Raw genomic sequence first — 12,271 nt, forward strand, 5'->3', positions numbered from 1 at the left:
ACATGTCACATTTTAATAAATCAAAAACAGAAGCTTTTAAAAAGCAGAAAGAAAGGCCCAGAAATCCAAAGTACGTTCCTTAAAATGAAAACATGCCCATTCTAATGTAAAACATACAGAGCTCAACTTGGCCTATTTACACATTAAAATGACACTGGCCTGCCCTCTAGGTCTGTGCTATGGGTGAAAACATCCCCATCGTGAAAATTTTTTTTTTAAGCTTTTTTTTTGATGTGTACAATTTTAAAAGTCTTTATTGAATTTGTTACAATATTGCTTCTGTTTTATGTTTTGATTTTTTTTTGGCCCCGAGGCATGCAGGACCTCAGCTCCCCAAAGAACCTGCACCCCCTGCATTGGAAGGCCAAGTCTTAACCACTGGACTGCTAGGGAATATCACATAGTGATATTTACATTTGATATTTACAATAACCTACTCTGGTTGCCGTGTATCCAAATTCTTCTCCATTGGAACTTTCATTGCTTAGGTTCTGATGACTGTCTTTCTCTCCCCTCCTTTACACTACATACACATTATTCTTGGTGTCCCTAGAACAGGAAACTCCATAAAAACAAATACATTTTTTGGGAAAAGGTAACGTTGCTGGAGCTTAAATGCCAAGCATCTCTCAGTTCACACAAGGTCACCTTTAAAGCATCCAAAAGATATTAGAGGATATAAAAATAACACAAAAGATGAATTTCCATTCTCTGCTGAGATCTGCAGATTAAACCATTTCTCTCCACGTATCATCAGAGTAAGAAACGAACTGATAATTTTTTCATGTTACAAAAAATATCCAATAAATTAAACTGCCAATACGTTTTAAAACATTGCTACCAACCTAAATAAGTGCTTTGGTGGGATGTCTACGATCAGATGGAATTAAAGCATAGAACCACTTTTGAGATTTAAAAACAAGGACGTTCTGACCTTCCAACGGAATTTGTGATTACGAATAGGATATCTAGTTCAAATATAATATATAAAAGACAATTTTTGGTTCATGATAAAAAGCCTGCTTAAGTTAATCAGGGAAGCACATAGGTCAGCTGAAATTATTCCATCTGGACAACTGTCCTTTGGCTATTAAGTTATATTTACATCTAGCATCTGGTAACATAAATTACAATTAAGAAATATGTGGGGGCTTCCCTGGTGGCGCAGTGGCTGAGAGTCCACCTGCCGATGCAGGGGACACGGGTTCGTGCCCCGGTCCGGGAAGATCCCACATGCCGCGGAGCGGCTGGGCCCGTGAGCCATGGCCACTGAGCCTGCGCATCCGGAGCCTGTGCTCCGCAGCAGGAGAGGCCACAACAGTGAGAGGCCCACGTACCACAAAAAAAAAAAAAAAAAAAAAAAAAAGAAATATGTGGAATGAACAGGGATTCTTCCAGCCCTCGTTAAACTGAGGATCAGCTACCATCACAAAGTGAGAAGCAGAATATACTATCTTACTGCTCAGTTACCCTTTGAACAAGAGACTTTGACAATATTAAAAAGATGCACCTAAAGCACAATTGGGGTGCTATGGTTAGGTGGCCTGGGGTCTGGTCCCAACTCTCCACTTACTACCTCTGTGACCTTGGGCAAAATACAGGACCTCTTTAAACAGCAGTTTTCTCGAGTGTAAAACAGAGCTAAGGATACTCACTTCGAATACTCACTTCATAGCACTTTTCTTATGAAAAGTGAGCTGCTCGGAGTTATCTACTTGGCATATAATATGCATCCAATAAAACCCATTCCTCTTCCTGTTACTACTTATTCATGAAGAACTTCCTACACCAGGGAAAACACATATCTCTGCCACTTCAGACGGTGAATAAGTGCCCTAAGTGACAATGCCTGCTTTGTCAATGCAATAATAGAGGAATTGATAAAATAATGCTCTAAGAGAAAAAGTTACATTGACTTTTACCAAAAATAAAGGACACTTTATACTTCTTACTCTTGGTTAGTTGCGTAATCCCGAATCTCAAACAAAACATCTATGTTTACTTTATCTGTGCAAACAGCCTGCCCTTTAGAGTTTGGGTAGAGAAGAAAATTCCACCCACTTAGGGAAACCCCGGCTTGGCAGCCTGTGGGTGTCACCGGGGGAATCAGACAGGTCCGGGCAACTCTGGAGGCGTGCCTGCCGGGGTCCAAGCACAGCAGACAGAAAACCCTCCCAGGAAACGTCTCGCCAAAGCAATCAGGCCGGTTTGCAGATCTGGTCCACGGACAGCAAGCCGGCGCCGTGGCAGAGGCTCAGACCAGCCCAGGGTCCTTCGAGGAAGAGGCTGAGGGCACAAGTCCCTGAGGTGCGCAGACCCTGCCTACGGCTCTTCTTTATGGGGACACAGCACCAGTGGAGCTACGCAGAGAGTGATATCATGAAGGTTACTTTCTCTACTTGGGATTATTTCTGGAGTGTGCATGAGGACAGACCAGACACTGACAGCTCTTCTTCCTGGGGGAGGTCCAAGTATTGGTGGTTGACCACCTATCACTGTGGGAGGCTCGGGCAAGATGTGGAGGGGTGCCACCAGAAAAAGCCTGAGCAAAGGGAACATGATGGGAGAAACACGCTGAGAGAACTATGTCCCTGATGTTACCAAGGCTGTCGCCCCAGAATCATACCCCTGCCCTTCCCGGGAGTGGAAACCAATAGCTCTTATCTAAGTTCCAGGAGGAAGCGGCATAGAAAAAAACAAGAACTGGTTCGAAACATCTAGGCCCAAGATGGTGGAAGAGTTGACTTCCAGTGGACTTTGAGCCTCACTGTACACTCGTTAGCTGCTAAATGACACACCCACCAGTGCCGGGACAGTTGACAGTTGCCATGACAACAACCAGAAAAACCCAAACGACGACTGAAAAGGAGTATTACATCAGTTCCGGGTCCAAACACATCCCTATTCCCGGGTAACCCCTGAATATTCCTGCTACTCTTTCCAAATCCCTCCCTTTCACTCTGACCCTCCCATATATTTGGTACATGTGTCAGCTTCTCAACCCAGTTGGCCGCTTCTCCATTCTTTGGCCGTTCGGTAAAGCTTGCGCTGTCCCGGTGTCAGCACCAGTCTTGTTACTGGCTGTGCGATCCCTTTTCCTCCCTCCACCCCTCAACCCTAGTTTCCCCCTCCGGCCACGTGAAGACACAGCATGAAGACAAACCAGGAAGAGAACCCTCATCAGGCCCTGGATCTGCCGGCACCTTGATCCTGGGCTTTCAGCCTTCACAACCACGAGGAGTGAATTCCCGGTGTTCAGGCCACCCAGACCATGGTACTTCTGTTACAGCAGCCCGAGCTGACTAAGACGAAAGGTCACTCCTGGAACTCACTGGCGACGCAGCTCTTCTTGGCAGAGCGGATATAGAGATGAAAGGACCATGTGGGTACAGTCAGTGCGCAAGCAACAAGCTGTCACATTTACTGCCTGGAGTAAGGTTTCTACTTTAACATCGTAACTGCAGGGACAGCATACACAACACGGGAGACAAGGCTGTGAATGCATGGCGGGGTTGGGCGTGGCAGGTGGTCAGGGCAAGGCCTCTAGGAGCAGGCGATGCCCATGGGGGTAATGACCCCTTGGCGGTGCTGAACTGTACCCTGTAGAAACATGGCGGCCAAGCTGTCCACCTGCAGTGAGAACACCAAACATTCCTAAATCACGCAACACCGATAAAAGAGATTTCACATTTATATTCCATTGACCGGGCATGTTCTCACACGCTGGTAAAGAGTACAGTACATTAATAAATGGGTTCAAATGAACAGTTACGTGAGTCAAACCTATTACCGTCAACCAACCAAGACGTAGTTACTGAAGTTCCTACTATGCTCTATGGTATCTACCCTATAAGTCCTACAATACAATCAGGGTGGCAACTACACACACAAAAGAATGAACTAATCAAAACCTAATATTCTCCTGATGGGCAGATTGTAGACCTCACCAGGATCATACCCTTGCCCGGTGTGGCTCGTTTTTGTGTTTAGCTGGAATTATACTAAATTTTAAATTCTATGAAGGCAGAAAGTCCTTTTGCCAAAAATCTCTGACCACGAGAGCGCAGAGCAGGCGCGCCATAAATGTGCTGACTCCCTAAATTAACTGATGTGTCTAAGCTAAGCCTTCACCGTAATATCTTTAAGATATTATTTACTGGTCTTCGAGGCATCTGTTTGTCTGACCTTCTCGTGGGCTATTCAGCCTTCCTGGTATATTTTTACGTTACATCTTCCTTAAAAACGATCGGTCCTTGATTCTTCTTATTCCATGTATCCTGGACTCTTTGCCTTCAATGTCCTCGAGGCCTAACCTTCCCCCTTACCTGAACCAGCCTGTTCTCCCGGCACTTCATCTGCTCAGAATCACACCTGTGCCTTTGAGACTGAAAACCTTTCCTACCACTAAACTCCCTCCAGATTCATCCTTCCAACTCTACCCTTGTCTCCAGCCTCTACTTTGGTCTTTAATTCCTACGTTTTCAATGCCCACTCAGCAATAATCTTTGATCAAACCCAGACTAGCTCGGCCCACCACACACGTGTGGCAGAATATAGGTCCCTTCTGTGTAATTCTCGAGCAAGCCAATCGGAGGTGTTAATATCACAAACAGCTCCTTATTCTCCAATGGACCATGGTTCAAAACTCTATTTGTGAGTTAGTTATTGGGCACTTAGACTCTATTTTCCCAAAGGAACGATGTTACAAAGCGTGGCTGGATCCCAGGGCCTGTTAATGCCTATTTAGCCTAGTTGCTAAAATTTATACTGCAGTCTCCGATTTTAATAAAACACCGACTATGGAAGTTACAATGGACTTGGCTGTTGGGGGAGGGGGGGGAGAGGCATAGGGAGCTGGGGCTGGGGCTTCATTTCCTGAAAGTTACGAAACATCCCGGAATTCTTCATTAGAATTTGCCTTTTAGGCGTTATTATGAAAAAATATATTTCCAGCTCAGCATAGATGTTCTTCCATTTTGTCTTCCTTCACAATTGAAAACACACATGACTTAAAGCCAAAAGTGGGCAACTCTGAGTAAAGGCTGATCCCTGAGCCACGCCAGACACTTTTCCCCAGACATGCTGTACAATGAACCCTGCGCTTCCTATCAGTAAGGTCAGCACTCGTCTCTGCCTTGCCAGGTTTTTAAATAAGATTCTATAAACACCATAGACAGTGCTACCCTGTGATCTCGGGAAATGGTTGTCTCTCTGCTGATTCACAGATCAGAGGTTCACTGATGGCCCCTGAGCACAGCTGAAGCACACCCCGCTCAGCCTACAAGCAGATGGGACCTGGAAGGCAGTTCTACTGTTAATCACTTTAGATTCAATAAACAAAGCGGGAGAGACAACCATTTCTAGAACCCGGATGCATTTTTACCAATTTGCAGATAGCAGGAATCTCTCCTCGAAATTAAACAGTGCCGGCAGCGGTGAACCCTGTCGAGGCAGGTCATCCTCTCCTTCCCGAGCTCCGCAGTGTCCTGAGGAATTTCTGAGACGCCCTGGTAGCAGCAGCTGCCTCAGCCCTCACTTTGATGTTCTGCAAATTCCAACGGGCTCAGAGCTGAGGATGCTGAAAAGCCAGGATGGCTCGGGTTTCAGGAGCAGCAACTCAACCAAATCAGCGTTAAAGTTAAAGGAGCAAAGTACCTTCTCCTGAATGAACCTTGGGCCCGTGAGCCTCTAACCGTCATGCTCATCCTCTAGCCCACAGGTTCAAGAGAAGAGGAATCTGTAGATAAGAGGAATCTATTAAATGTGTCGTGTCTCAAGGACTTCCTATAATACAAATCATTTCAAGAAAGATGAGATTATACTTTACAGGCATGAAGCAAACATCCTAAAGAGATAATGTGGACTCTTGCTACAGGTACCCAGGTGCCTGCCTGGTACCCTCAGATCACCTTTTATCACCACCCCCATCAGGCTTTTCTCTACACTGGCTTTCTCTACCTCCCATAGAAGGTTTCCATTTCTGAGTAAAAAAAAAAAAAAAAATTATCTTCTCAGTGTAAACCCACTCAACTTACTGAATTCACACTAGCATATAACCTCTACAGAAGTCTTTTTGCTTTTGTTTTTTGTTAATCAGCTTCTTTGAACCGCTTCCACAATTAAAATACAGAAGACTTCCATCACCCCAAATGTCCCCCCGAGCCATTTTGCAAGCACTCCCCTCCCCTCCCCCACCGCCAGCATCCAGCCATCATTGATCCACTTCTGTTACTATAGTTTTGCCTCTTCTAGAATGCCATACAAATAGAATCACCGTTGCCAGTCTTTTCTGTCTGGCCTATTCACTTAGCTTAATCCTTTGAGATCCGTCCAAAGTTTCTGCACTTATCAACAGCTTATTCCTTTTTGTTTCCAAGTAGTATTCCAATGTATGACTATACGACAACTGTCCACTCACCTGTTATTATACATTGGGGCTGTTTCCAGTTTTAGGATATTTCAAATAATTCTACTATAAATATTTGTATACTAGTCTGTGTGTGAACATGTTTTTATTTTTCTTGGGTAGATACCTAAATTGAAATTACTCCGTCATACCATCTATACAGATACATGCAGAGCACACGCATGTTTAACTTTATGGAAACCATGAGACTGTTTTCCAAAGTGGCTGCATCATTGCCTTCTCAACGGTCCCGTCTGAGCATTCTAGCTATGCCTCCTCCTTGTCAACACTGACACCAGCAGTCTGTTTAACTTCAGCTTTAGATTCTAATGGCTACGTTGTGTTAGATTTAGTAGTTTTAATTTGCATTTCCCAAATGACTAACGGTGTCAAATCTCTTTTAATGCTTAATGAATTAAATGGATTTCTATTTGCTGGGATTGCACGGCATACAACTAAGCACGGTGGAATAATTCACGTAATACACGGGGAATTTTTTTTTTTTTTGCGGTACGCGGGCCTCTCACTGCTGTGGCCTCTCCCGTTGCGGAGCACAGGCTCCGGACGCGCAGGCTCAGCGGCCATGGCTCACGGGCCCAGCCGCTCCGCGGCATGTGGGATCTTCCCAGACCGGGACACGAACCCGTGTCCCCTGCATCGGCAGGCGGACTCTCAACCACTGCGCCACCAGGGAAGCCCACGGGGAATATTTTTTATATAGGGTAATAACAACCATGTACGGAGGCTAGCACCAAGAATCTCTCTTTAGGGCTGGAGACCCTATTTTTGCAGTTTCTCCTTTTCTTTTTACATCTTCCATCTCTCAAAGATCCACATTTTCCTGGAAAGTCATCCCCAGCAAGATTAGAAGAGAGATTCAGTAAGTGGGGCACGTGAAAGAAACTGGGCAGCAGCTGCTCACCAGCAAGTATCATTTTTAAGAAAGAGACCATTTATTCACTTAGGCTTCAGAGCCTAGAAAGTTTGAAAACTATCAATCACCACTATTTACTGAAACAAAATTTGACTAACAGTTGTGACAGAGCTCAAATCACCGAGGTTAAAAACCTCCCTGAAAATATGTACTTTCTTTCGCTTCTCAAAGGATATTAAATAGCACACCTAATATGCTTAATTTATTTTCTGCCACAAAACTAGATTTTGATTTTAGCGCCAGGAATCCTTTTACATACTAAAGAAATGTGTTCTTGCATAGCTGTGTATAATAAGATCTCAAAAATAATGCAGATGTGTGAAAAAGCGTTTGCTATTTGAACCTCTACTATGGATCCTTTTTGCAGGTTGAGAAAGGAGATAACCCTTTTTAAGAAATGATTTCAAAGTGGGACCCTCCCGCAGGAAGAATGTGACATCCCCATTTGTGAGGGATCGCTCAGCTGCGTATAAAATGACCCTCTCTAATTCCACAGAACAGTTGCTTCTCACACATCTGTCCAGAATGGATCTCAGGAAGTCACTGTCTATTCTGGGGACACAATGAATCACATTTAAAATCATCACACTAGATAAACAACAAGGTCCTACTGTAGAGCACGGGGAACTACATTCAATACCCTGTGATAAGCCCTAGGAGAAAATAATATGAAAGAACGTATGTATGTATAACTGAGTCACTGTGTGGTACAGCAGAAATTAACACAACACTGTAAGTCAACGATACTTCAATAAAATAAAGAACTCATACAACAGAAAAAAAAAGTACTGTCAGTGATTCTGAAAGAGTCACAAATAACACGTTAATCTCTAAAGTGCCTGATGCCCTCCAAGCTCCTGGGGCACCCCCCTCCCAAAAAGAATCATCGCACTCACCAGGAATAATTTTACTGTCAACAACCTCAACTTTGTTACTTAATTTCCTGACCTTTGGAGATTTACATTTTTAACTTTTAACATATCTATATTATATATCTATAATATAGTCATTGGTTTAACGATCTCTAAAGTGGCCTTGATTCTTGGATGAATTATAAAGTGCCCAAAGCAAACACAATGGTGATTGAGTTGAGAAATTTTAAAACAAAGTACTGCAGAAAAAGTTGCTAGAGTATTTTTAATGAACTGTGTGATTAAGTATGTCAGCTAAACTTTGGTCTCACACAAAAAGATAAAATACCCCAACAAGGACCCACTGTATAACACAGGGAACTATACTGAATATTTTGTAATACTACGATACTCAATAATAATAATAAGGGAAAATAATTTGAAAAAGAATACATACGTATATATACATATACATGTATACATATATATGTATGTATAACTGACTCGCTTCGCTGTACAGCTGAAACTAACACAACATGGTAAATCAACTATACTTCAATTAAAGAAAAGATAAAATACCAATTGCAAACTGAAGATCTACATTTGCTCCACAGTGACAAACGCTAACATCTGTTACGCCCTCATAGGGAGCACATCGTAGGTACCACAAAATCGTCTCAATGCTTGACCTACCTACCTATGGTAAGACCAATTTCTTAATAAACATACGCTTTTAAAATAAACCTTATGGATGCCATGTAAGAACATAAACATGATAATATTAATTTCCCGACGTTGGGGATTTAAGCTTTTCACGTTACTATTTCGATAATGCAGCCTTTGCACTTCCTACTTCTAAAGGCTTCTGGACTCTTGGAGGAATTATAATGTGTCCAGACTGTGTTTAGACCGGTATGAACAACAAAAACAGTAAAAAACCCAAACATTTCTGAAAGAGAAACAGTGAAGGCAGGTCATGGAAGATCCCCAAATGCACGAGCGGCAGCAGCGGGAGGCTGTGCTGGCAGCAGTGAAGGGTGTAGCCACGCGAGAAAATGGGCCCTTGGGCTCCCATCTCGGGTCCATGGAGGCGAAAGCACGGGACACGGAGGGCTGGGCCTCGCTGCCTCCCGCATACTCCCCAGCCACAGCTGACCCACCCTGGCCCGGTTCTGGAAAGAGCCCGTCCATGGGTCCTCCTCAGTTTTCCTGGAATCGCTGTCGTTGGGGAGAACAGGCTGTCACGTGCCTACCAACCTCTGCTCTGTTAGGGAAACATCTCACGTCAGCGTGGGACACTGTCACAAACTTACACACTTCCTAAACGATCGCCTCCAGTCGGAAAAGTCAGGGGCATGTTTCGTGACACACACGTCTTCAAAATCAATAAATAAAACCACATGAATCAGTAAAAGTGTAGGAAAGGTCTCATTTCCACGGGAGACCTCCACACTGATGACGGAGGGGGGAGGAAGCCTCGTCATGTTTCATCTGGGCGCCTGGTCGAGAGGCAGACCCCACGACCAGCCAGGGTGGGCGAGGGCGGGCAGCCTGGGACACTCCTCACCGGGCTCTCCGCAGACTGGCAAGGACTCAGGGTTATGGAGATAAAGTTGACACTGAAATACAGAGCAAGGACAAAAAGCCTTCGTGTCACCTTTACCCATTAAGGGTCTATTATGTGCATATGCTTCTAGGGGTAGAGAGGCCCAGAGACAAAGAAAGAGCCATACAGACAACATACAAGTGCCAAGAATCACCACGTGCGCACATCCAGGCCGCAGGACTGAAGGCCTGTGAGGCGTGGGGGCCCCAGGCGTGCATTAGGACGCACCGAGGGACAGACCGGCGGGCTGAGCTAGGGGGCAGCAGGAGGACCCCTTCCCAGAGCCTGCAGGGAGCTGACGCGGGCTTCTACGTGGAAAATGCCCACCGATGACACACGTGCAAGACGCGAGGAGGACACAAAGCAGCTAAGGGGCCTTCACGTGATGTGGGTCTCGCCTTCTTCGGGATGATGGAGACAAAACCAAGAAAGGCGCTGAAGCAAAGCACACGCGGTGCTCGATGAACAGTCAGTCGGAGGCCGAGAGGCAAGACGGGGCTGAGTGTAAGCCTCTCGGCAGGTGGATAAACCGGGCATCACCGGGAAAGGCACGGGAGGATGGGGGGGGGTAGCCCGGGACTGGGGGTCAGAGCAGAGCGGATTTGGTTTAAGAGGAAACCCCTGTTCCCTGCGAGACCGTGGCGGGCAGGCCGGCTGGATGGAGGGGAACACCCGGCCTTGCTCTGGGGGACTCTGCTTCTCGGAAGCCACGCCAGCCACCGCGCCCGCAAAGTTCCCACGGAGCATCCACAGCTCGTTCTGTGTGGATCACATGACGTCTCCATCCACGCTGCCCCGAGAACGGAAAGGACACCATCTGGGCAGTTTCCCTACTACTCCTCAGTGAGCAGAGCCAACAAAGCACATCGCTCAGCAGGTGCTGAGCTACGGCCGCCGCCCCCCGGACACCGACCCGGGCAGAGCCATCGTCCGCTGTCGGCTGAGAACCACCTCCGCTCTGCTTGGTCCCCCGCACGCATCAGCACGTGCCCGGGGTCACGGGCTTCCTACTGAAGCTCTGAGAGGCCTGGAGGCGTCAGCTTCGTGTACCATTCACACCTTCAGTAAGCAGGCGTGGACGTGACTGAGACACGGCCGTGCCCCCAGATCCAATCTCCCTGGGGACACGTATGGGGCACATCCACGGGTGCACATGCCAGGGAGGAAGGTCAAGCAGGGTCAGGAAGCAGGAGTCCATCGGAAACTGGACACGAGTGGCCAGTCAAGGAGACACCGACTTACAGGCCAAAGCACAACAGTTTACGCTTAACTGGACAAAAGGTCCCGACAGTCCATTTGAGGCCAGGAAATATAATCCATAGGTTGCTTTTAGGTTAGTTATTCATCCCACTTTAAAACAAAAACAAAACCCACTTCACCCAAAATTAAAAAAACGAAAACGGGCAATTTCACATGAAAGCTCTGATACCAGTTTCTCTTGGAAACTACAGCACAGGGGACCCCTGGGCCCATGTCCTGCATGGCCACTGCGCCTGAGATACAGGAAGGAGCTCTCCTGGCTACGACGCCTCCCCTCCGCACTGACTGCCCCTCAGTACTGGGCACTGGGCATCACGGGCTGCTGGGAATGTGCTGCTCCGTTTCTCTGCCCACCTGCCACTAAAAGTGGGAATAACCGTGAGGAGGGCGGCCACGGCCCCCTGCTTCAGGGATGCTGATCGACCTCAAACATTCCCTGCACGTTCCTGGCCCTGCAGGACTGTGCTGGACCCGCTCCCCTTGGTGAGCACCGTCTTCTTTGATCTTTAACGGGACACGACTGGTGCAGAGACACGCTCCCCCGACGGCTCCGCCCGGCTTCTCTCAGCGCTTTCTGGGCTGTTTCTAATACGGGTGCAGGGTTCTATATTCCACCCAGCTGACAAAGGATCGGCCTCTACAAATAAACTAGTAATTTTGAGAGAACATACAAATTCCCAGATGTAAAACCCAAAGGGATCCAGAGGAATGAAGATTTCCTGAAGCTTCTTAAATGGCTTTCTGCAGAGATTTCACCTCTAACACACACATACACACACACACACACACACACACAGAGACACACACAGACAGACACACACAGACACAGAGCTTTCCAGATGGCTAGCATTTCTATAGGGAAAAATAAAGCGTCCACTTTACTATCAAAAACTTTGAATAAAATGGCATACTCGATGTAGTTAGGAACTTCTAAAGTGCCTATGAGAGCTTCCCTCTTTATATATATATTTTGGGGGTCCCAAGTCTTAGTACAAAAAGCTTAAAAGAAGAGATGAAAAGCTATTCTGAGAAAAATATATACATACATCCTATATATTATATATATGGCATATATGATATATAAAAAATATATATAATACTTATATACTATATACACTATAATATACCATACCAAATTGTTTTATATATATATATATACATATATATATATATATATATATATATATATACACACACATCACAAACCACTTTTG

At 45.8% G+C, this 12,271-nt stretch overlaps 1 protein-coding gene across 1 annotated transcript in view; it reads right to left on the reverse strand.

Annotated features, from left to right (window-relative positions):
* The window catches only part of ATP8A2 (ATPase phospholipid transporting 8A2), a 391,847-nt gene that overhangs the window by 230,284 nt on the left and 149,292 nt on the right, over positions 1–12,271 (reverse strand). The window lies entirely within an intron of this gene.

Source organism: Neophocaena asiaeorientalis, unplaced genomic scaffold (genome assembly GCF_003031525.2).
Source record: "Neophocaena asiaeorientalis asiaeorientalis breed wild unplaced genomic scaffold, Neophocaena_asiaeorientalis_V1.1 scaffold443, whole genome shotgun sequence".
Lineage (NCBI taxonomy): Eukaryota > Metazoa > Chordata > Mammalia > Artiodactyla > Phocoenidae > Neophocaena > Neophocaena asiaeorientalis.